This window comes from Schistocerca americana, chromosome X, assembly GCF_021461395.2.
Source record: "Schistocerca americana isolate TAMUIC-IGC-003095 chromosome X, iqSchAmer2.1, whole genome shotgun sequence".
In the NCBI taxonomy this organism is placed as follows: Eukaryota; Metazoa; Arthropoda; class Insecta; order Orthoptera; family Acrididae; genus Schistocerca; species Schistocerca americana.
Window position 1 is genome coordinate 610231193 of NC_060130.1, and position 22217 is coordinate 610253409.

At 38.5% G+C, this 22217-nt stretch overlaps 1 protein-coding gene and 1 non-coding gene across 2 annotated transcripts in view; one reads left to right on the top strand and one right to left on the bottom strand.

Moving 5' to 3' along the window:
* Positions 1-22217, top strand: part of LOC124554918 (protein unc-79 homolog) — an 859177-nt gene that overhangs the window by 827195 nt on the left and 9765 nt on the right. The gene's annotated exons all lie outside the window — the stretch shown is intronic.
* Positions 11569-11641, bottom strand: Trnat-agu. The gene has a single exon. It is a non-coding gene; the product is annotated as a tRNA-Thr (tRNA).

Genomic DNA, 22217 nt, shown 5'->3' on the forward strand with positions numbered 1-22217 from the left:
TAATGACAAAGAAAACATCACTATTTACTATGTAGCACTATTATTTTATTGTTTCATGAGAAATGGCAGATCACTAGCTTTTATGTGGTGTGTGTTACTGGGACTGGGATCTATTTTTATGATCTATTTTTAAGACTTCTTATTTGCATATCACAGTAGTATGTAAATCAATCAGCTCATTCACTTTCCTTGTTAGAATTGTGCTTTTTCACTTTCACTGGAGCTTTACTGGCCCAGGCAAATGTTTGGCAGACAATAACCATGCTAGTTATTTCCAGTAGCTCTAGATAACTTCTTTCCCCTCTTTCTTAGTCAGTCTCTGTATCTGCCCACTTGTTTTGGACAGACAAATGACCAGTCCTTCATCTTGGCCACTTCTTTACTTCTGGTATGCATGTCACCTGTCTGTCAGATTCGTGTGACTGGTGCAGTGTCTCCCTCTCAGCTAGGGTCACATTCACTTGCTGTTGTGCACATAGCCTTGAGAGCTGCCATCTTGTATGAGGTAGAAGACGATATGGCATGCTGACAAACTTGACAGAATGTTTATACTAAGGATCCCAGCAAGTGGTGAAATACAATAGAGGGCAAATTTTAGCTGAAGCCTACCTATTCAGAGAGCTATTTATGATGATGTAATATGGGGAGAAGGGGTTAGAACTTCTCAAGGTGTAGATGTAAACATGAGAATTTTTGAAACTGAATCTGATTCAGTCTTATGAAAAACATCAATAGTCTACTGTATAAAGGAAATGTGCTACAATTAACCTAATCATACTAGGAACATTCTGGTAGAATGTAAATAATTAAAGAGTAAAGGAGGCCCCTCCTCAAATATCAGAAACACAGATTTGTCAACAGGCACTCACAAAAAGAAATAAAACATTTTTGATAGAAACAATATAATGAAAAGGGATAGTTGCTACTCATCATATAGTGGAGATGCTGAGTTACAGATAGGCACAACAAAAGGACTGTCAGAAGTTGAGCTTTTAGCCAACAAGGCCTTTGCCGAAAACAGACAACAAACACACACACACACACACACACACACACACACACACACACACACACACACACACACACATACACACACATGACCACAGTCCCTGGCACCTGAATCCATACTGTGAGCAACAGCGCATGATGGGAGGGTCAACTGGGTGGTGGGGGTAAGGATGAGGCTGCGACGGGGAGGAGGGGGGATATCAGGGTAGGGCTGTGGGACGGCAAAGTGCTGCTTGTGGGAGTATGCAGGAACAAGGTGGAGAGAGAGTGGACAGCTAAGTGCAGTCAGGAGGTATGATGGAGGGTGGGGGAGGGGGTTAGTGGACAAAGAGAGAAGTAAAAAGCCTGGGTGTGTTGGTGGAATAGAGAGCTGTGTAGTGCTGGAATGGGAACAGGAAAAGGGCTGCATGGGAAGGACAATGATGGATGAAGGTTGCGGCCAGGAAGGTTACATGAGCATAGGATATATTGCAGGGAGATTTCCCACCTGGGTGGTTCAGAAAAGCTGGTGTTGGTGGGAAGGATCCACATGGTACAGGCTGTGAAGCACTTCTTGAAATGAAGAATATCATGTTGGGCAGCATGCTCAGCAACAGGATCAATCAATCAATCTCTTTATTCATTTGTTAACAATATACATTGTATGGATGTAGTCAATTACGATATAGTTTCTTATCTTTAATTTGTTTCAAAAACTTGGATAATAAATACAAATATTTTATATCAGTATATATAAATAATATTACTTTTCCATATTCAGATATTCTTCAATGCTATAAAAACTATGTTTTTGTAAAAATTGTTTAAGATCTGCCTTGAATTTATGAAATTCTTTAATTTTCTTTATTGTAGAAGGCAATGCACTAAAATGTATTTTGGGCTGGTGGTTCACCCTTTTATGGTAGAGCACTCCTTTGTGGGTGTCTCTGTGAAAATCATCTCTGTTCCTTGTTTCATGGTTATGAACCTGATTATTTAATGTTGAAAATTCCTGGTGAGTTTTCAGAAAGTATACACACTCATAGATGTTTAAGCTAGGAAGAGTCATTATTTTAAATTCTTTAAATATTTCCCTGTATGACACTCTACAGGGAACTCCTTTCATTTTTCTAACAGCCCTTTTTTGAAGTTTGAAAGCTTGTTTTGCCATATCTGTATTTGCCCAGAAGATCACACCATATCTAAGCAAACTGTTCATGTAAGCATAATAGGATGGCCCAGCTGTTTCTTGGCCACAGTTTGTCAGTGGCCATTTCTGTGAACAGACAGCTTGTTGGTTGTCATGTCCGTGTAGAATGCAACATAGTGATTGCAGCTTATCTTATACATCACATCACTGGTTTCACAGGTAGCCCTACCTTTGATGGGATAGGTGATGTTTGTGACCGGACTGGCCTTCGCAGGCCATAATTACCCTCCCAGCCGTGTACAAAATCAGAACTCCCATGCCTTATCTTTCCAGTCACCCACCACCTCCCAAAGTCACTCCATCCCACCACGGAAGAGCATTCCACTTGTAACTCAGTACCAACTGAATTACATTCTCCACCAGGGTTTTGACTGACTCTTGTTGTGTCCTCAAATGAGAACTGTCATACTCACTATCCTTCCCATCCCTTTCACAATGGTATTTCATCATCCACCAAACCTTCACAGTAACCTCATCCATCCCTACACAACCCCTGCTCCCAACCCCTTGCATCATGGCTCATATCCCTGGAATAGACCTACACGCAAGACTTGTCCCATACCTCCTCCCACCATCACCTATCTATTCTGTTCATAAACATCACCTACCCCATCAAAGGCAGGGCTACCTGTGAAACCAGTCATGTGATATACAAGCTAAGCTGCAACCACTGTGTTTCATTCTACATGGGTATGACAACCAACAAGCTGTCTGTCTGCAAGAGTAGCCACTGACAAACTGTGGCCAAGGAACAGGTGGACCACCCTGTTGCTGAGCATGCCACCCAAAATGACATTCTTCATTTTAATGCTGCTTCACAGCCTGTGCCATCTGGATCTTTCTGACTTGCCCATGTGGCAACTCTCCCTGAAATATATCCTATGTTCTCGTAACCATCCTGGCCTCAACCTTCATTAGTCATTGTCGTTCCCATGTAGCCCTTTTCCTGTCCCCATTCCAGCACTACACAGCTCTCTACTCCACCAACACACCTAGGCTTTTTACTTCTCTCTTTGTCCACTAACCCCCTCCCCCACCCTCAATCATACCTCCTGACTGCACTTAGCTGTCCACTCTCTCTCCACCTTGTTCCTGCATACTCCCACAAGTGGCACTTTGCCATCCCTCAGTCCTACCCTGCTATCCCCACTCCTCCCCTCCACAGCCTCCTCCTTACCCCCACCACCCAGCTGCCTCCCCCATCATGTGCTGCTGCTCGCAGTATGGATTCAGGTGCCAGAGTCTGTGGTCATGCGTGCATGAGTTGCATTTGCGTGAGTGTGTTTGTGTATGTTGTCTATTTTTGACGAAGGCCTTGTTGGCTGAAAGCTCACTTGCTGACAGTCTTTTTGTTGTGCCTGTCTGCAACTCAGCATCTCCACTAAATTGTGAGTAGCAGCTATCCTTGTCATAATATTCTTACATCCCATCCCGGATTTTCCACTGTTTGATTTTTTAAAGAAAAACAGTCTAGGTTGCAGGGGAAAGAATACTTTTATCAATGCATTTCACTCTTCTGGGGCATCATCAGAAAATTTTAATGTACTGGAAAATTTTGCATTTGTCACATCTGTGTGTGTGTGGGGGGGGGGGGGGGGGGGAGGGGGAGGGGGGGGGGTATTGTGTGTACCTTAACATGTTCACACTAGCATGTACAAGTGGTGACTCACACTAGATACTCCCACTGGGTGACATGAACTACTGGTGGCTCACACTCAACTCTACCAATTATGTTACCAACAATACACTAACCAAATGCTGTATTACCTATCAGCTAGGTGCAATGAACAGTTGTGAATACAGTATTGTATGACCTTCCAAAAAGAAAGATTTTAGAGCAAGTGACATATCACATAATTCTTCATTGATTTAGTGTAAATTCATTTTATGAGATCTCTCATTATTTTAAAAGAATCAGCTTTCAAAATAAAAGGTAAATATAATAAAATAATAGGTTACGGTATTGAATATGAAAATTGCCCCACAGAAAGAAACAGGGTTAGCAGCACCATCACATGCAGGAAAACTTTAATATGTGTGCTGCCCTAGAGCAAGAAACACAAGTCTCAGTGCCAGTGTGATTAAATGAAACACATTGGAGTCAGCTGAAAAGTAGTGTTGAAATATGACCACATTTATTAGTTTTGAAACTACATATCATAATCTGTACACTAAGCAGTAACTCATTCCAATCAGACTCATTTGCTAGCTTTCAGAGCAATCCTTACTTAAGCTAGAGTACAAATACACATACAAAACACACACACACACATGGGAATCCCTGGAGGGAAGACAACGTTCTTTTTGCAGAACACTATTGAGAAAATTTAGAGAACAGGCATCTGCAGCTGACTGCAGAATGATTCTACCACAACCACCATACATTTCGCATAAGAACCATGAAGATAACATAACAGAGATCGGAACTTGTAGAGAGGAGTATAGGCAACCGTTTTTGCCCCATTCTATTTGCAAGTGGAAGAGGAAACAAAATTATTAGTAGTGGTACAAGGTACATCTATATATACATAGATACTCCGCAAATCAGTGTACATTGCATGGCAGAGGGTACCCCGTACCACTCTTAGTCATTTCCTTTCCTGTTCTACTCACAAACAAAGCGAGGAAAAAACTGCTGTCTGTATGCATCTGTATGAGCACTCTCATATCTTATCTTTGCGGTCCTTACATGCAATGGCTGTTGGCGGCCATGCACCATATGGGGACTTGTAGCATACATACGTAATGTAGCTGAGACCCCTGACATTATCTTCACAATTTGTATAAGTCATTTGTCTCTCTTTCTAATGTATGTCATAACAATGGACTGGCAAATAAACAAGCCATTTGCAAAAGCTTTGCCATGGTCAGTCATTGATAGGCAGAACACCATGCACCTGGTGAACACAATAAAGACACATGAACAGCCTGTGAAGTGCCCTCAGTGTACTGTGAAATACGTTAGGAATCACAGTAATGTCTTACATGCTTATACAGGGATCTTTTTTTATACAGTCTTTCTGTTCAGGCATTCAAGCAAATCAAGTATGGTGGTCCAGAATCTGTGATACTACAGATCCTGTCTCAACAACACAATGATTAACAGCAGCAAATATGGAATTACAGCTTCTTCTATTTGCAAACACATTTTTGTCCAATAACATTTGCATGGCTGTACATAAAAGTCACATCTGCCTGTTCTGGATATGAATATCCCATGTTGGTTAAATGGATCACTTAGCACACTGCTACTAGTCAAATGAAAAATAAGTGAATCAGCAGGTTGACTTGTATGGATGTGACTATTCAGATATGTATAGAAATTAGTTTTAATTATTGGTTACAAACTTCAGTTATTGGATTATATTGAGTGTCCTTGAATGAATTGATCTTAAATTTTCATTACAATTCAAAAATTAAGTATCTTTTGATGTATGTTGGTGTGGACTTTTATTCTTGTTTTGGTGTGAGAAATATGCCTCTAGGGTTTGTAAAGTTCTACTAATGGTTTCTGTAGATCACCCCAGACTTTGATAAGCATTTTTAATGTTTATTTCCTGTTTCTCTATTAAGAAGTGCTATTATCTAACACAGATTATATTTTATTGACATCTGTCATAATTGTTTCAATTCTTCTGATTTTTTTTTTATTTCAGGTTTTCAGTTTTCAAAGTCAAACAGATGTTGTTGGCATAGAAATAAACATATCTGTTGTGAAAATGTTTCTCAATTTGTGTTCTAAGGTTTTGATCATTTTGCTGAAAACTTATTGGATATAATCAAATTACGATAAAATTTCACATCATGAAGTTAACCTTCCAATAGGCGCGCCTCCTAATTGGACAAGGGCGGTCGCACAGATCTCACAGATACCACTTGTTGTTAATAAACTTTATGTCTTCTTAAACATTAAATTTTTATGATAAAAGTAATACTGGGTATTATCAGTGGGTCATACAAATAAAAGCAACATAATAAAGTTATGTTTCCAAATATACATTTTCTTCCCACACCTTCTCGAGGTACAGATACTTACTTTCCGTGTACAAATGTCAAATTTATACAGAATTATGCTTAAAATTTTGGTTTCTCAATACACTAAAGTTATTTAGAAGCTGAATTACTATCAATGCAGACATTTTTGAATGCTGTAAGCAAATAAACTGCTGCTGTTGGTGTTCTTCTTCTGCGTGCAACACATTTAAAACTTTTGTACGGAGGTTTCCAGCCTCTTTAGTACTTCTCCTTTTTACACGTTCCTGCACAAGTTCATTCAAAAGATATCTGAGATATTTTCTTCTCTTGAGATTATCACTGGCGTTTCCTTTCCAGGTTATAAATGAATTTATGGCAGCAATGTTCATCATCAAAAAAAACACCACCACAAGCCATCACTTTTTGTTTCTCATAATGTTGAAAGACCTACAAAATTTGTTGACAGTGTCAATGCTTCCTTTTGTGTGACTGTAAAAACTTATAATTTCTGGTTTCTTGAGATACCTGTTCCTTCATCAATTTTTCCATCATTGTGAAGGCTGGGTACCAACAAAACATTCTTGTAGTTTTTTTTTTTTTTTTTTTTCATATATTATATGAAAGCACATCTACCTCGAAAAGCATCGAGTTTTTCATCGATTGTGACATTTTCACCAAGTGAATAGCATTTTTGGCAGTTCACAACAAATTCTTCAAACATAATTCTTATAGGAGCTAGGCGGTCAGTTTTTCTTCATTCTCCTCCTGTTTCCTCATCATCTAAATGAATAGATTGCATTAAAAACTGAAATCTTTTTATACTCATGATGGCTAGGAAGTCATCCATCTGCCATAAGTAGTCAAGATTCAGATGATTCATGTGGTACACCCCAGCAAGATAATGCAGCCCAAATAAAGCTTTCATTTCCAGTGTGTCTGTCTGTTGAGCATCCCTTTAATGAGAATAGTTGCCTTGCAGCGTAAGAATAAATTTGTTTGTATTTTCTGCAATACATTGAATCATTGTGTCAGAGATGAGGCATTTCCATGAATCTAGAATATTAGTCACGTTTTTTGCAGGTCTGATTACTCTGGGCAGATGTAGTAAAATATTTTGTTAACCTCACCTATGTCTGTTCCTTGGCTTTTTTGTGCCATGACCAAACCTTGATTATTTTTTTTTTTTAATTTTTCCTTTGAACAGCTTGAAATGTCAATGTGGCACTCTCATCTCTGTTGTTTTCTGAGCTGGACTGAGCACTCAGTTCCATATCAGAATCTCCATCTCTTTCTGATATGTGCTCTTCTTCATCATTGTCACTATCCTCTATAAAACTGTTGTCTTGATCATCCTCATCATCAGTATCACACAGAATTGCATTTATCACAGCATCAACATCCAAAGGATTTTTAAAATTATACTTGTCTTTGTCCCCCATTGTACCTAAGAAATAAATATGAAACAAAACTCAATAAATAACATGAAACAAGCATTGAAGGTTGCGCATATCTGGTACATACAATTTAGTTTAATTTCATTGTCAATTCAAGACACATGTAAATTCACCATGTACACTTCTTTAAATTATTAATAAGCACTAAACATTTAACAATAAATAATGGAAAATGGAAAGTTAAAATCTTACACAGAGAGTTGCACATATTCCTCAGATACAAAACACGTGTTACTAGCTTGCTGTTTACCATAGCAGGCAGCAACCAGAATTGAAATAGGGTGGCATTGAAAGAGGAGGCTAGAACAAAGGGGGATTTCCCTCCTGCCCACTTTCCAAGAAAAGGTAACAAACATTGTCACTGTGTATCTGACACGTACACACACATATCTGAAGGTTAAAAAGAGACATAAATAATCATATTATGATAACAATAGGATGTACATAGTACATACTTATGACATCATGTGTACCTTTCAGGCAACACAATTATCTTCCAACAAAAATATTGAATTTATAGCTACCAATCTCTTGGAATATAACCATAACCCAAATTATATAATAAATGGCGAATTTAGAAACTCCACAGTCCTTTTGGGTAGATAAACTTTAATAGTGCTTGTCTGCATTCACAATTTTTCATAGTCTACTTGTAATTTGACAGAATAGGTTTTTTAGCACAGTAACAAGTCTAATATAAAATGTTTCTTCACCATACATAAATAACAGATCAGTTGAATAATGACAGTAATTTTAAAATCATTCAGTATCAAGATACAAATGATGACACTAATTGAAATTAAGATGTAAAGCTGTTACCATGCAACAGACTTCATAATTTTCAGCTATTAACTGATGTTCAATGCAAAACAGGTTTGCAAATGTCTGGGAGACAGTTTGAAAACTTGTGTAGGCCCCTATTGTGTAGTTGATAGCTGGAAATCATTATCCATTAAAATATTCCTAGCCTTATATTTATTAACATATGATACTCATTGAAAAATACTGCAAAAGAAACATCATACATTAAAATAAATTCCTCATTTTTTATGACAGCATAGATAATAGCAACACTGTTTTGATGTATGAAAATGTTATGTCTTCCCCAACTGAAGTTTACTGCAATTAATTAAAGATTATTTTAAACTGGATCTGTTTCACATTTATTTGCAAAACGTTTTCTGCAGCCATTCTGGAAATATGGATACATATGTTTTTACATTTTGGTTGTTATAGATTAAAAATATTGTTTCTTTATAAAGTTGGTGTGCAATTTACTTACAGTGTTTCTACCTCTTGTTCACATATTCTGCAAATCATTGTTTTTTCCATCAATGTTAGCAGAGGTTTCCAATGGCCTTGTCACAGTGGTAACATCAGTTCCCGTCAGACCAATGAAGTTAAGCACTGTCAGGCTGGTCTAGCATGTGGGGGTGACCATCCGGCGTGCAGAGTGCTGCCGGCAAGCAGGGTGCATTCAGCCCTTGTGAGGCAAACTGACCAGCTACATGCATGAGAAGTAGCAGCTCTAGTGTTGTAAACTGACGTATGGCTGGGAGAGTGGTGTGCTGCCCACATGCCCCTCCATATCCACATACAGTGCCACCTGTGGGATGAGGATGACACAGCAACCAGTCTGTAGCATTGGGCTGTTATGACCTGTTTGGATGAAGTCTAGTTTAGTTAGCAGAGGTTGAGGATGATTGAAACTTTGTTGCATACATACGCTTGACAGTTTTTGCCTTTTTGAAAGCACTTTCTCGTATGCTGCCTTGGCGTTATTTGCACTTCACCTCACTTTACAAATAGAACTGTAGTTACATGTGTTCTGCTTTCAGCACAGTGTGTGTGTGTGTGTGTGTGTGTGTGTGTGTGTGTGTGTGTGCACATGTGTGTGTGTGTGTGTGTGTGTGTTTGTGTGTGTATGTGTGTTGAGGAGGGAGGAAGAGAGAGAGACAGAGAGAGAGAGAGAGAGAGAGAGAGAGAGAGAGAGAGAGAGAGAGGGGGGGGGGATGTAGTCATGTAGAGAACATGTATTCCAATATACCAACAACTTAAACAATAATCTTTATTGGACAAAATCTTAAGACATACAGTACACTTCCATGTGAATACATCAAAGAAATAGTCAAGCTGCTAGAGCCAATAACAGAACAGAACTATTTCCAGTTCCATAATGATTTCTATTTATATAGTGAAGGATTATCAATAGGATCCCCAGTGTCTGGAACCATAGTAAGCATTTTTATGGACCATATAGAACAGGTCATATTTTTAAAAAATAGTGCCAAATAGGTACAACATCCTACACTGGATCAGGTGTATGGATGACACCTTTTGCCTGATAAATCAACCAAGCAATAAAATTGACCAGTTACTTAAATTCTGTTCATGAAAAGCTAAATTTTACAATAGAAAAAGAGCAAAATATGCAGTTAATTTCGTGGACCTTGCCATAAAGATCCATAAAAACCAGCACACATTTCACATATGCCAAAAACTGTCAACAAAAGACACAATTATACATAAGACATCAACTCATCTTAATTGTCAAAAACAAGCAGCACTTACATTCATACTCCCTAGACTACACACGGTACCATTAGACATGGACAACTATCAAAAATTAATACATAGTACAAATAGCCACAATCAAAGGGTACAAAGAAAACTTACTTCTGCATCTATACTCCACAAGCCACCCTAGGGTGCATGGTGGAGGGTACCACTACCTGTCATCTCCTTTCCTGTTCTACTTGCAAATGGAACAGGGGAAGAATTGCTGTCTAAAGGCCTTCATAAGAGCCCTAATTTCTCACATCTTACATGAAATGCATGTTTTCAGCAAGAGACTTATTCTGCAGTCAACCTCAAATGCTGATTCTCTAAATTTCCACCATACTGCCTCCCAAAAAGAGCATTATCTTCCCACCTGGGATTGCCATTTGGGTTCATGAAGCATCTCTGTAATATTTGCATGCTAATCAAACCTACTAATAACAAATCTAGCGGCATCCCTTTGAATTGTTTGAATGTTTTCCTTTAATCTGGTATGCTGGGGATCCCAAACAATTGAACAGCACTCAATAATAGGGTGCAATAGAACTCTGTATGCCATCTCCTTTGCAGATGAACCACACTTTCCCAAAATTCTCCAAATAAAACAAAATCAACCATTTGCCTTCCACACTACCAACCTGTCATTTTCATTCCATTTCATACCACTTTACAATATTACACCAAGATATTTAATCAAGGTGGCTGTGTCAAGCAGCACCTTGCTAATGCTGTATTCAAGCATTACAGGATTGTTTTTTGTACTCATCTGTATTCACTTACTTTTTCTACATTTAGAGCAATCTGTGATTCAACACATAAACTAGAAATTCTGTCTAAGACATCTTGTATCCTCCTACAGACACTCAATTATGACAGTATCACCAGCAAACAGCCATAAATTGCTGGTTTTCCTATACATCATATCATGCATGTATATAGAATGTGGTCCTATCACAATTCCGTGGGGCATTCCTGATGATAACCTCGTGTCTGATCAACACTTGCCTTTGGGGACAATGTACTGGGTTCTATTATTTAAAAATTCTTTGAGCCACTCACATATCTGGGAACCTAATCGTTATACTTGTAACTTCCTCAGCAGTTTACATTGGGTCACCATGTCAAATGCCTTCCAGAAATTTAAGAATATAGAATGTGCCTGTTGCCCTCCATCCATGTGAGAAAAGGGCAAGCTGAGTCTTTTACAAGTGATGCTTTCTAAATCCTTGCTCATTTGCTGACTGAGTGTCCATTCTTTCTGATATGGCTGAAAGAACAGAGACCATTTTTATCCAGCAGCCATTATGAACTAATACACAAAGGAATTACTAACATTGGCTGCAAGTGGACATTGATTGAAATCAATGGGGAAAGATGAAAATTTGTGCTGGACCAGGATTTGAACCCAGATCTCCTTCTTACTAGGCAGATGCTCTGACCACTAAGCCATCCAGACACAGCAAGCACTGCAACTGCACAGACTCCCTACCACACTTCCCATCAGATCCAAATTCTCAACTTCTCCATACTACTAATGTAGTGCGACTTGCTGATTATCCCCATTACTCATGGCATTTTGCTGATTTCCATAAGAGTTTGAGCCTGATGTGCATCTGCACTGAAGAGATCATTGGCCGTCTCACCTGAATTTTATCTATATACATGATGCCTGAATTTTTGTATCAGGCAAGATGGCCAACGATCTCTTCAGTACAGAGGCACATGACGCCTGAATGCTTACAGAAGTTGGTAAAATATCTCAAGTAATGAGGATAATGGGCAGGGGCACTACATTAGTAGTGCGTGGATAAGTTGAGAATTTGGATCTTATGGGAGGTGTGCTAGAGTAGTCAATGCAATTACAATGACCACTGTGTCTGGATGCTTAATGGCCAGAGCATCTTCCTAGTAAGAAGGAGACCTGGATTCAAATCCAATTCTGGCACAAATTTTCAAATTTCCCCATTGATTTCAATCAGTGCCGACTCACAACCAATGTCAGTAATTCCTTTGTATCTTAGAAGCTTTTCTGTCTCAAGGAAATTTACTACATTCAAACTGAGAATGTTTTCAAGAAATTTGCAACAAATTGATGTTAAGGATATTGGTCTGTAATTTTGTAGACCCATTCTCTTACCCTCCCTCTGTACAGGAGTCACCAGTACTTTTCTCCAGTCACTTGGGACTTTGCAGTAACTGATAGATTTGTGATAAATGAAAGTTAAGTAAAGGGCCAGTGCCATAGAGTATGCTCTGTAAAACCAAATTGGGATTACATCTGGATCTTGCAACTCTTTTGGTTGCTCCTTTATGCCAGGGATGCCTATTTCTATGTCCTCCATGTTTGGGTCTGTGTGACAGTCAAATGATTGTATATCTGTATGATCCTCCTGCATGAATGGTTTCTTAAATGTGAAATTTAAAACTTCATCTTTCCTTTTGCTGTTTTCTATTGCCACATCAGACTGGTTGATGAGTTACTGGATAGAAGCCTTTGATCTGCTTGGTGATGTTACATATGATCAGAATTTTCTCAGGTTCTCATCAATGTCTTTCTCTAATGTATGATAATGGAAGCTGTTGTATCCTTTGCACATTGATCTTCTTATGGACACACAAATTTCTACTAACTTTGCCTGTTAACATTTGCACATTCTTTTTTGAACCAAAAGTGCAACAGTCTTTGTTCCCTCAGCATTTTCCATATCTGATTATTAGATCATGGAGGGTTCTTTCCATCCTGAATCCACTTACTTGGCACATACGTCTCCAGAGCACAATATACAGTCAGTTTAAATTTTACCCATAATTCCTCTACATCTGTCATATTAGTGCAAAATGATGAACATTCATTGTCTAAATAGGATGCTAACAACAGCTGTTCTGCTTTTTCTTGCATAAATATACTCCATACCATCTTGACAGATTTAATAACCATTGTCACAAAGATGACATCATGTTCACTAATCCCTGTCTCTATGCTGACACTGACTATAAGTCCAGGCCTGTTTGTAGCTACAAGGTCAAAAATATTTCCAATGGGTGTGTGTTGTCTAACTAGTCATTCAAGTTGTATTTGTAAAACATGTTCAAAAATACTTCACAAAACTGTCTGTCTGTACCACCTGCAGTGTATCCATCAGATTAAAGTCACCTCCAACTAATACTGCATGATCTGGGTATTTCTTTGTTACTGTGTGTAGATTTTCCTTGAATAATTCTGCAGCTCTTACGGTGGATCTTGGTGGCTGGTAACATCTGATAATTAACTAGAGTTCACCTGGGCTTTCTCCTCATGTCCAGATAACTTCACCAAGTAACAAAGCTAAACAACAAAAATCTAGAAACAGGAAAAAGCAAACCCCAACTTTCATCTACAAAAGGGCAGAACCCCACACAAACAAACATTCAAGACACAAACGGCAACAACACAGTGTGAGAAAGAAATGGAAAAGAAAATATGGTAATCAGTGATGTAAAACCATAAATACACACAAAGAATAAGCAATATTTTCAAAACAATAAGGCATAAAAATAGTCCACCAACCGAATAGTTCAATTCAAAAGTACTTTCCAAAAACAATAGGGATAACTGACCCATGTCAGAAAACAGGAATATACCAACTGAAAAATAATAAACATGACAGATGATACATTGGTCAAACCAAAAGGACATTTGACACCATATACAAAGAACATGTAAGAGCATGGAAGTATAGGATGAAACAGTAAACTTTTGGTGAACACTTACGCCAACATCAACATAAAATTACCATCAGAGACACAGACATGGGAATTATATGGATAAACATCAACAAAAAATACCTCTTCACCATACAAGAAAACTACCACTTTCAGAAACTGTAACAGAAAAGAAACAAGTCATAAATGATAATACCAACCTGAAAAACCACACACTGTTTAAACTAATTGACCATTTAATACAATACCACTTAATACAGTCAGACCTCCACATATTTCACCCACTCACTACCACCCACTAGTCAGGCCTCATTCACCACTACCATCTCCTCCCAGTTTCTCTTTTGTGATCATTATCCTCAAAGGTTCAAACCACAACTCTCAACCCAACCCCTCCCCCCAAGCCCCACCATATCTCTGCTGAACATATAAGAATGTCAAGTTTTAAGAGAAGTTAGGATTTAGACAAACCTTTAGTTTGAGAAAGAAACGAAAAAAACATAATTCTAGCTTATTACATCAGCATAAACAGATGTTGTTTAAGAATTTTCAACAATCAGCAGAAATTTCAACTGTACCCAATTTTAAATCAGTCAATGTGAAGTGTCAGTTATCTTTATTGCATCAAAATATTCGAGGACTGAGAAATAAAGTTAGTGAATTAATTATGTGCATAGATGACATAATCTGCCTCTCTGAACATCATGTGACCACTGGTATAGAACTTTTAAGTGTTACAGGATTTAGATTAGCATCTCACTTTTGTACAGCACAAATGGATAAAGGAACTATCATGAACTGTCATAAATTTAAGAACATAGACATTCATAAATTTTGCCTAGAACAGCATATGGAAGCATGTGCAACAGAATTAGAATTTCACAAAAAATCCTTCATAACATTAAGTGTATATTGAGCACCTGCAGTTAACCTTAATCTGTTAATAAACCACCTTGAAGCTCTACTGGCCCATTTAACAACCAAAAACAAAGAAACAGTGATTGCTGGTGACTTCAATGTAGATTTCCTTAAAGACTCTCCCAATAAGAACTTACCTGAGTTAGTAACACTATCATTCAACTTAATTCCCACTGTAAAGTTCCCCACTAGGGTAGCCTATTGCTCACAAACAGCCATTGATAATATCTTTACAGAAAAGTCCAATGAACAAAATTGTACTACAAAACCAATAGTCACTTGCCTCTCAGACCATGATATGCAGTCCCTTCTGTTGAATGTTAATACAGAACAGGATATAAAATCTGTTAAAACTGAGCCCAAGAGTGTAATAAATAAGCCAAAAATTGATTATTTTAGGACACTCCTCAGACACATTCACTGGAGTGATGTTTACAGTCCTCAAGGCATGAATGAAAAATATAACACTTTTGCTAATACAGTGCTTACATTATTTGAACACTGTTTTCCCCAAAAACTAACCAAGGTTAGAGCAAAGTCTACAAAGAAACCATGGATTACTCAAGGAATAGAGGTATCTTGTAAAACAAAAAGAAAACTGTATCTGTCAATCTGAAACAGTTCTGATCTTGATGCTATAGCACATTACAAAAAATACTGCAAAATATCAAAGACTGTAATGTGGCTATCAAAGCAAATATATTACAACGAAAAGATAGTCATATCAGATAACAAAATAAAGACAATATGGGATATTGTGAAGGAGAAGACCAGGAGAACCATTCATGAAGAGGGACAAATAGCATTAAGAGGAAATGATACATTGGTGACAGATGTATTTAGTGTTGCAGAACTTTTTAACAAACATTTTATAACTGTTACTGAAAAGATGGGGTTGTCAGGTTCTGTAGATGCTGCTATGGAATACCTCAGACCAGCCATTTCAAGTAACTTCAATAATATGAATTTGACCCTCACTACCCCAGCAGAAATAATGTCCATCATAAAATCTTTAAGCTCAAAAACATCTAGTGGGTATGATGAAATATCAACAAAGTTAATTAAAGAATGTGATTCTGAGTTAAGTAACATATTAAGCTATCTGTGTAACCAGTCATTTAACCGGTCAAGCTAAGCTACTACTTTAAGAACGGAGATAAAGAAATAGCATCAAATTTCTGTCCAATTTCACTTTTGCCAGCATTCTCAAAAATTTTAGAAAAGATAATGTACAATTGGTTTTATAACCATCTTATCACAAATAACATACTGTCAAAGTCACAGTTAAGATTTCTAAAGCATTCTGATATTGAGAAGGCTATCTACACTTACAGTGAAAATGTTCTTAATTTACTAGACAAAAAATTGCAGGCAACTGGTATATTTAGTAATCTGTCAAAGGAATTTGACTGCATAAACCACAATACCCTTTTAAGTAAATTAGAATGTTATGGTGTAACAGGAAATGCTGCAAAATGGTTCAAATCTTATATCTCTGCCAGGTAACAAAGAGTATTATTAGGATAGAGACATATATTAAGCTATCAGGCATCATCCAACTGGGAACCAATTACATGTGGGGTCCCACAGGGTTCCATCTTAGGGCCCTTACTTTTTCTTGTGTATATCAATGACCTTTCATCAGTAACATTACCAGATGTCAAGTTTGTTTTGTTTGCCGATGATACAAACATTGCACTAAATAGCAAATCAAGTGTAGTCTTAGGAAGATTGGCTAATAAAATATTTGTGGACATTAATCACTCGTTCCTAGGCAATTCTTTGCCACTATACTTTGCAAAAACACACTACATGCAGTTCAGAACTTGTGAGGGGTGTCCCACGAGTATATGCCTAACATGCAATGACAAGCAGATAGAAGAAGTGGACAGTGTCAAATTCTTGGGATTACAGCTTGATAATAAATTCAACTGGGAGGAGCACACCACAGAACTGCTGAAAGGTCTTAACAAATCTCTATTTGCAAAGCAAAATTGTGTCAGACATAGGGGATATAAAAATGAAAAAGCTGGCATACTATGCTTACTTTCATTCCATAATGTCATATGGGATTATTTTTTAGGGTAATTCATCAAGCCATGCTTAAGTTTTCCAGGCACAAAAGTGAGCAATAAGAGTTATATGTGGTGTGAACTCAAGAACATCCTGCAGAAGCCTGTTTAGGGAACTAGGGGTACTAATTCCTTAATGAAATTTGCCATTAAAAATACATCACTTTTTCAAACCAACAGCTCAATTCATGGAATCAGTACTAGCAATACGAAAAATCTTCACAAGGATTTAAAGTCACTTACTCTTGTACAAAAAGGTGTGCATTATTCAGTAACACACATTTTCAATAACTTGCCAGCAACCATAAAAAGCTTAACAACCAATGAAATTCAGTGTAAGAGAAGCCTAAAGGATTTATTGGTGGCCAAATCCTTCTACTCCATTGATGAATTTCTCAGTAGAACCAATTTTTGTGTGTGTGTGACTGTCTATATATATGTTGTAGTTCTATATGTTTATTACCTTATAAATAAATAAAAAACTTTTTTTATTTTAAATTTGGTGCATTAATGTGATCTTAGTAAATGAGTGTTTGTAAAATGATTCTTTCCTATAGTGTTCATTAAAAAAATGATCATTCCACTTGGGTCCTGTGGAAGGTACATTAGCTCATTTGCTTCAGTTGTACATATTTGTCATGTATTATTTATTTATTTATTTATTTAGCATCCAATAGATCACACATGTGATATAGGATTTGTCATTTGATTACACGTAACACATAACAATGCATACACATAATAAATTGACAAACACACACAAACAGCAAAAAAATTACATACACGTAGTACATAAGTAGTGTACAAGAACTTATTACCCAAAAAACAAAAGTACGTGCTCATGATAAACAATTTTAGAACATGAACTATGCCTTATACACAAAACGTATTACAGATATACACAAAACGTATTACGGATATTTAACAGATTTTTCCTAAGTACCATAATTACAAAGTTGAAAACATCATTAAATTAGTTTGAATTTTTAAATAATAAGTACACCTTTCAATCCACAGTCTGAGACAGGTATTCATTTACACTGTAGTAGCATTTTTCCATCAAGTATTTTTTTACTTCATGCTTGAAATTATTTTTGCCTTTCAATTCTTTAATTTGAGATGGAAGTCCATTTAAAAGCTTTATTCCTAAGTGGCTAACATGTTTCTGACTTCTAGTTTTTGCTACATAGGGAATGTGGAAGTCTTTACAATGCTTTGTATTGTGATCATGGTAGCTTGAGTTGGTCTGGAGTTATTTTTACTTATCATTTCCAGGCATTTAAAAATATATATTGATGATATTGTAAGTATCTTTAGTTGTCTGAATAAGGGTCTACAGTGAGTTTGTGGTGGGCTGTGTGTCATGATACGAATAGCTCTTTTTTGCATAATAAAAATGTTATATAGTCTTGACCTGGTTTTTCCCCAAAAACTTATGCCATAGCTTGCAACTGATTGGAAATAACTAAAGTACACCGCTCTAATATGTACTTTGCTGCATACCTTGGATATTATTCTTAAGGCAAAACATGCTGAGCTAAGTTTCTGAGTAAGATATACACTGTGTTCATTCCAGTTTAAATCTTGGTCAATTCGTATTCCCAGAAACTCTGTGGTGCACCCTTTTTCTATTTGTTTGCTATCTAGCATAAGGCACATATTTTCCTCTTAGCACTTGCTTCCATACTGTATAAAGTTTGTTTTCTTTGTATTTAATGTCAGCTTATTTGAATAAAACCATGACTGTATGTACGAAAGCATTTTTCTCTGCTGTAGTACACAATGATTCTTTTATATCACTAATTATGATACTCGTGTCATCTGCAAATAGTAGAAATTTGGCTGAACTGTCTGGAGCCTGTATATCATTGATATAAATTAGAAATAACAATGGCCCCAGAATGCTGCCCTGTGGAACACCTACCTCAATTTGTTTTGGTTCAGATATGAGTTTAAAATTGTGAATATTGTTGGATGACCTCAGCTCAACAACTTGTGACCTGTTTTGCAGATAATATTCAAACCATTTTTTAACAGTACCCCTGATGCCTATTGCCTATTGTTATATATATACAAGGTGAGGCAGCTAAGTCATAACACCCATTGTATCTCCCCAACAAAGATGCCATTTGGATAGTGAATTGCAGTGACAGGGCCTATTTGAATTCATCACAAATCGTGTTTCTGCTAATTTTTTATTACAGAGGTGTGAGGCCATCTTTGGTTTTTTCAAATCAAACTCTATGTTGAATTTACCGTAACATGATGGTTTTAAAAAGACAGTTTCAAATATGTGTATATTATAATATTTAGGCAAATAGTTTATGTAACACAGATATATTCTCATATTGTGTTCATCCTTCGAAGTGGCATTGTCCAATGTGACCTTTCCTTTTGTGCAGAGTACATGGCAAATGTTGCGAGTCCATCCTTACACAAACACACCCATTTACTCAACAATAGTATTACATACACGAGGTGATATTTTACACAAAAATTAACTGATGGTGTCACACAAATATTATTCAGTTATTTCACAACTGTGATACCAAAGTAGTAGACAACATACAGTATTAAAATACTAGAAGATTTTAATATATTTTAAGTAACAGAAATACAAATGTAAATGATGAGGCCCTTATTCATCACAATTATTTCGTATGTACACTCCTGGAAATGGAAAAAAGAACGCATTGACACCGGTGTGTCAGACCCACCATACTTGCTCCGGACACTGCGAGAGGGCTGTACAAGCAATGATCACACGCACGGCACAGCGGACACACCAGGAACCGCGGTGTTGGCCGTCGAATGGCGCTAGCTGCGCAGCATTTGTGCACCGCTGCCGTCAGTGTCAGCCAGTTTGCCGTGGCATACGGAGCTCCATCGCAGTCTTTAACACTGGTAGCATGCCGCGACAGCGTGGACATGAATTGCTCAACACATGGGGCGTGAGGTCTCCACAGTACATTGATGTTGTCGCCAGTGGTCGGCGGAAGGTGCACGTGCCCGTCGACCTGGGACCGGACCGCAGCGACGCACGGATCCACGCCAAGACCATAGGATCCTACGCAGTGCCGTAGGGGACCGCACCGCCACTTCCCAGCAAATTAGGGACACTGTTGCTCCTGGGGTATCGGCGAGGACCATTCGCAACCGTCTCCATGAAGCTGGGCTACGGTCCCGCACACCGTTAGGCCGTCTTCCGCTCACGCCCCAACATCGTGCAGCCCGCCTCCAGTGGTGTCGCGACAGGCGTGAATGGAGGGACGAATGGAGACGTGTTGTCTTCAGCGATGAGAGTCGCTTCTGCCTTGGTGCCAATGATGGTCGTATGCGTGTTTGGCGCCGTGCAGGTGAGCGCCACAATCAGGACTGCATACGACCGAGGCACACACGGCCAACACACGGCATCATGGTGTGGGGAGCGATCTCCTACACTGGCCGTACGCCACTGGTGATCGTCGAGGGGACACTGAATAGTGCACGGTACATCCAAACCGTCATCGAACCCATCGTTCTACCATTCCTAGACCGGCAAGGGAACTTGCTGTTCCAACAGGACAATGCACGTCCGCATGTATCCCGTGCCACCCAACGTGCTCTAGAAGGTGTAAGTCAACTACCCTGGCCAGCAAGATCTCCGGATCTGTCCCCCATTGAGCATGTTTGGGACTGGATGAAGCGTCGTCTCACGCGGTCTGCACGTCCAGCATGAACGCTGGTCCAACTGAGGCGCCAGGTGGAAATGGCATGGCAAGCCGTTCCACAGGACTACATCCAGCATCTCTACGATCGTCTCCATGGGTGAATAGCAGCCTGCATTGCTGCGAAAGGTGGATATACACTGTACTAGTGCCGACATTGTGCATCCTCTGTTGCCTGTGTCTATGTGCCTGTGGTTCTGTCAGTGTGATCATGTGATGTATCTGACCCCAGGAATGTGTCAATAAAGTTTCCCCTTCCTGGGACAATGAATTCACGGTGTTCTTATTTCAATTTCCAGGAGTGTATTTGTTTTTCATTTGAAAATATTTACTATTGATCACAATACGAAGAAAATACACACAAAGATGCAAAATACATACTATGCATGATACAAAACTAAACTGAAGCATGTGCTCAAAATGCTTCCCCTCTCCTGCAATGTACATTTATAGTTGCCGTTCGAATGATTTGTGAATGGCTGCGAGGATGTCACATGAGATATCAGCGCATGCTTCGATGATATGTTGCTTCATATCATCTGGCGTAGTTGGTATTTGAACATACACTTTATGTTTGATCGCTCCCCACAGAAAAAAATTAAGAGGGGTCAAATTAGAAGACCGGGCTGGCCACTTCACTTCAGCACATCGTCCTATCCTACAATCCAGGAACTTTTCATTTAACAGCTCTGTAGCCACACAGGAAGAGTGAGCAAGGCAGCCGTCATGTTGAAACCACATGAACTGATGTGTAGTTAGTGGTACCTCTTCCAGCAAAATGGGCAGAACGTTTTGCAGAAACTGTGCATAGTTATTGCCATTTAGTATACCAACAATCCAGGAAATTTTCATTTAACAGCTCTGTAGCCACACGGGAAGAGTGAGCAGAACAGCCATCATGTTGGAACCACATGCACTGACGTGTAGTTAGTGGTACCTCTTCCAGCGAAATGGGCAGAATGTTTCGCAGGAACTGAGCATAGTTATTGCCATTTAGTATACCCAGAATGACGTACATCCCCACAATGACATATCTGACGATGCTGCACCACACGTTCACACTCCACGGTTGCTGATGCTGTACCTGTCGAAGCCAGTGAGGCTTCTCTATTGACCAGTAATGCATATTATGCAAATTCGCATTACCGTGGTTGGTGAAAGTCGCTTCATCAGTAAAAAGCACCCATTCAAAAAATGTTGGATCATCTTGTAGGTGCTGCAGAGCAAACTGGCAAAATTCCTGGTGCTGTTCGAAATACACACCAGTGAGTGCTTGATGTAATGAGAGGTGAAACGGGTGAAATCTATGCCAGTGACTTATACCACATTCTGAGGCAATATGTTGTAATGAAACAGTAGGGTCATTATGTGTGAACGCTAGAACGCTGTCTTCATGTACCTCACCAGCTGCAGTTTTCTGCCTTATCCACTGTACGGCATTCCATGATCTCTATTCAAGTAGCTTCTTGAAAATATGTGCAAGAAGCTCATGCATAGGAGGCTCACGATCAGGATACAGCTCTCCATATTGCTTTATTGCTCTAACAGCATTTCTTCTGCTTTCACCATACACTAGAACCATATCTAACTTTTCTTCGTTGGTGTACATGTCTGCTCCAAGGAACTGTGACAG